We start from the raw sequence: 5146 nt of genomic DNA, 5'->3' as shown, positions 1-5146 counted from the left end.
CCTAGTGTTTTATTTAAAATATTACCGTTTGTTTAATTATCTGAAATTTTTTATTATCATTACCATTTATTGTATTTGTTATAATTTGATATAAACTAGTCAATAAAAAGTTTTGATTTTATTCCTGTCTATTTTGAAGATTGTTCATTATAATAGATAATAACACTCGTCTAGTATAACCTTTCCTGTATTGTCTATCGTGGGAGGTAATCACAGATTAAATATTTTTTGTATAATTAAAATAGGACTTTATAAAAAATACAAGTGACATAATTTACATTATACTTGTTAGATTGTTTTTGAATTCGAAACTTAGTTACTAATGATTTATTCATATATTCAGCGCTAGTTTAACTTCATTTAGAATATTTCACAGTTATATGATATATAGCAATAGTTGTAGCCATCTTTAGTACAAAAGCTGTTAGAATATTTTGCCGAAGTGTCCAAAATCTCATACCACCATTGTTTATTATGTTATCATTTTATGATGTTTTATTTTTATGTGATATCCATCACATGTCAATAGCCAAAATAAATCCTAATTTGTCTTAATCTCATGATTTTTTTCCAAGAAACATAAGTATATTATCACAGCTCAATATTAATGTCTCATTATTACTTATCACAAATTGTGCCACAAAATGAGTTGAAATTTATGATGTTAATGTTGAGAAATATTTACTTATATGTATAAAAACATTTTTAAAGCTTTAGTAGCATTATCTCTGACATAAGACTCAGTATATACATACTAGTTGTACTTATTTCAGTACATATGGATGCTAGCCCTAAAAAATGTTAATCAATATATTTAATTCATTGGATGGGTATTTTTATTGAACTGTTCTAGCTCTTACTAAGAGTCTTCCCTCATTACTTATTCATTATTATATAGAGAATGGTCTATTAATATATTTTCCAAATGCCATATAACATAAATAAAAAAACCAAAGTATACTTTTACTTGTATCATTGATTTGTAGCAATATTGGTCGAAATTTCAGTATTTTATTAATTACTTGTGCTACTTGGACATCAATATGAATAAATAATAAACCAAAGCCTGGATATTCCGTGTCTTGAGTAATTTTATTACACCAAACTATGAGAGAATACAATACGATATTTATTTTTTATCTAAAAGTAATTTTTTTATGATTTCAAAAAGTTTGTATAAAGATTTTAAATGTGTGAACTATTATTACAACTAAAATATTCTTTATAAGGACGTAAGATCTGTTTTGTTATATGCACGTTTCAATATGTTTGTAGTAATGCTGGACAAAAAACAACATATATAAGTAATATCTCGATGCCTAGAAATATAGGTATATACAAACCCGTACCATAATTCTATTCATAGTTTAATCATTTCTTTTGTTGATTTTTCTTTCGTTTGTCAGATTAAAAGGTTATTTTATATTATCTGCTTTTCTTCTATTACTTTTAGCTTTATTTACATTTTAGTTTGCATTATTTGTGCTGTAACTTTAATTACTTTATCTATACATTTCTAATAAAAGCGATTTTTTGGAATTTTTTGGAGAGCTCTTAGTTTCATTAAGTTTCCTGGAGGTTTTCTGAATTGTATAGTGTCTGGAAATATTTTGTCAATATTCTTCAGATACTTTTCTTTCTTAATTAAATATCTATAATTAAGTAAAACACAATGTTAAACTCTTTTTCCTTTCATAGTTCACTAAGTAATAGAATGAGTAGATCTTATAAGTTTTGATTAATTATTTTCTAGTATACACGGATTTTTGTGCATGCATTTTATTAAACGGTACATTGAAGTACACAGTAGTTTTAAATAGGCTTACCCATATTTTTGTATAAAATGTATATCTGATGCTGCTTCAAAATAAACATAAGTATAAAAAGCCATTTATTTTATTTGATTTAATATGGCAGCTGTTAAGAAACTGAACTGATACCATTCTTACATGATTATTTAATAATGACTGAGATTTTAAAAACATTTTTCACGAACAAAGTAATGGTCGAGTTTCTTTCAAGATGTTTATTTTACCTCTCTCTATGTAACAGAACTTAATTTATTTCTGTGTACTAACTTAAACCCCAGTATATTTATTTTTACAGTAGAAACAAAACAAAATGTATATACATGAGCAGCCAAAAAAAAACACGTTATAGGTTTGATCTTTGTTGACTGTTTAATAAATACTGTATAGTTTCATTAAAATAAATAAAATGATATATGATAAAACACACTAATTTAAGATTTACTTAATAATATTTATTTATATAAAGTTTAGTAAGTAGTTTTTTGTGTTTTAATTTTATCTGATTTGAAATCAGAAGTGTGCTATTCTTTAATTCAATGATCTAATCTTAAGTTAAAACACTAAAATTAGAAATAGCAATCAATAAATTTACTTAAAACCTCATAAGGTTATATCCTTCATATGTTTATCAGGTATTGCTCTTGATTCTACTTTATTATTAATGTTAGTAAATTATTTATAATCGTAGTTGATAAGATTTTTGATATGTTTAATATATCGTGAAGATTGAAATTGATTTCTTCTAAGTAGAACTTAATATATTCCTTTAGTTTACTACTGCTCAACGTTAAAAACAACAATGGTTTGCAATCAATCGGAAAACCCAAAGAATTCTCCCCTATTCGTAAAAGAGTGGATCAATATTTCATCAAGTTGTAAGTGTGAATGAAAATAACGATCCCCGTGGAATAAATACTGTCTGTTACGAAAAATACATTTTCTTATGTGAATTGTGGTAGAAAATGAATATTCCCTTAATTACAATTTAATATATTAATAAATTAGTGTTACATAACGTATTTATAAAAATAAGTAATGATCTTCTGCTATCTTTCGTTAATTTACTAATTTTATTTATATAAAGATAAATTTTGTTAATGTCTGGCGCCATTTTTAGACAAATATGTAAATGTACATATTTAAGTAACAACGAAGATGTTTATATCGACTATACAAATTGTAAATCGATGTTATATATACTGATATTATGGATTATACCAATTTTGAAATATAACAAAACTACTTTTTACAAATATCTAAAGTGTCTGTAATGTAAAACTGACATCAATTGAACAATGTTTGTATTTATTTAGGTTAATTCTATTATTGGCGATGATACCACCTGATGTCTAAACAGAATGAGTAATCGATGATGACTTTACAAAGGGGTTTAAATCGGGTGCTGGCCACTCAATAACCTTGTCCAGATAGTGATTAAGCTTAAATCACGCGTTAAGGGGTGTGTTAAATATAAAAGATTAGACGATTTAAGGGGATCTATAATAGGGTTTATTTTTTCTATTAGAAATATATTTAGGAGGCATTAGGATTAATTTGTAGCATTTTTAATAATGAGTAAAGAGTTTATTTGAAATGAGTATTGTCTATTCATCTCCTCAGAGACCTCTTCATCATTCAGAAATGAATTTTTCAGGCGGACTATATTGTATCGGATTAAGTACCGTCTTTCGGAGTATTTTGGCTTATTATTCATCAATGCGCGGTTCATTCGCAATAAATGCCAGTGGTGGATAGGATTTCACAGTGACAATTTGATTTGACTTCAACATTTCATAATCAATTACAACCTATCAAATAGACATGTTAGATTTGTAATTGGTTTTGGTTTGCTGGACATGATTCCTATATTTGGGATTGCTGTAATAGATTCATTTTTCATTATTAAAATAATTTTCAGTCAAACAATTTTGTTCTTGTTTCAATTCACAAGGGAGTCGGCTTGGTGGCGCAATGGTAAAGGCGATAGGACGGTCCTCCTACCGTTACGATAGCCGCGGGTTCGAATCTTGCTTAGACATGGTCGTAAATTTATGTTTGTGGTTGTTTAAAATTTGTGATTGTCCTAGGCAAGAGTGTAAAATACGACAAGGAAAATGATCCCATTAACGCCAGTAACCAGGCTGGGTAAGACGGAACGTTTTCTGGGATAAGTTGGTCACACGCTAGTCGGTAGGTTTAATGCTGAGGACGGTGGTTCGGAGCCCACGTTAAACTGTAGGTTCAGTCCAGATAAATTCATAGTTGGTAAAAGGAGATTTTAAAATATAATGAAAAAAATTTTAAAAAAATCACAAGGGAGTCTTTCCTTTAAGTTATTTATTAATCCCGTCCTTTTAGGCATTTGTTTGCTACTAATAAATGAACTACATCCAAATCTGTGATGCCAGTGTTCTAGGGATTCCTCCAATTCTTTATTACTGAACTTAGCCTGTTTTTCTTGATCATCTTTTATATATCATATTAAATTAGTAAAAAAAACTGCTAAAAATATTATATTTAATATAGCTAAAAAAATAAAATGTATTGAAATAGAGGTTTAATTACTTTTTTTGCGGGAAATAGTTGGAGGGTAGTAAAACGTTACGAATTTATTCCAACCCTTAATTGTAAATTACAGACAATATTTATTCATCGCTTGAGTAGTTTGTGATAATAAGCAATATAATAGAATTGCATTATTTATAACTCTTAAATCTTTGTTTCAAAATTCTCCTTTAGTTTATAAAGTATTTGGTAGCGTTATAATTAGCAGATGAGCGTCTTGTAGTTATTTTAAATAAATTAAAATAAGTTCTGAAAGACAATATTTCATTCCAAAAGTTTTATTCATATTAGACTGAGCACCTATGTTAAATATTATCTATATAAAATTATAATTTTGATGTTAATTTAATTTTAGTCAGTTTTTCTCTACGTCTTTAGAAGCTCCCTTCATTTCTTTTAAGCGCTCTATAGGTAAACGCCCTATATTCTGACTAGTATAGTAGGAATTTGATTATATTACGAATGGGTAAGTTGAACCAATAAACTAGCATTTTTAGCGTTTTATGAATAAGTTGATTAAAATGCTGCATATTTATTTTGTTTTTAATATGGTTCATTGAACAATATTTGCCATCTCCACATCTCCATCTATGCTATTTTTTTATAATAATATAAACTAAATAATAGCAAAATGATATTTTTCGTAGTAACTAAAATGAATCAATAAAGTAATGTAAAATAAAAGAGAAATAATATTTAGAGTTTCAAGAAAAAAATGTACCTGTACCTAAATGGAAATGGAATAGTGTTGAGGTTCGCATTCATCAAAC

Source organism: Rhynchophorus ferrugineus, unplaced genomic scaffold, assembly GCF_030347505.1.
Source record: "Rhynchophorus ferrugineus isolate W39M unplaced genomic scaffold, kcgeb_rfMv2 rfM4, whole genome shotgun sequence".
Lineage (NCBI taxonomy): Eukaryota > Metazoa > Arthropoda > Insecta > Coleoptera > Curculionidae > Rhynchophorus > Rhynchophorus ferrugineus.
This window is presented reverse-complemented; position numbering follows the sequence as displayed.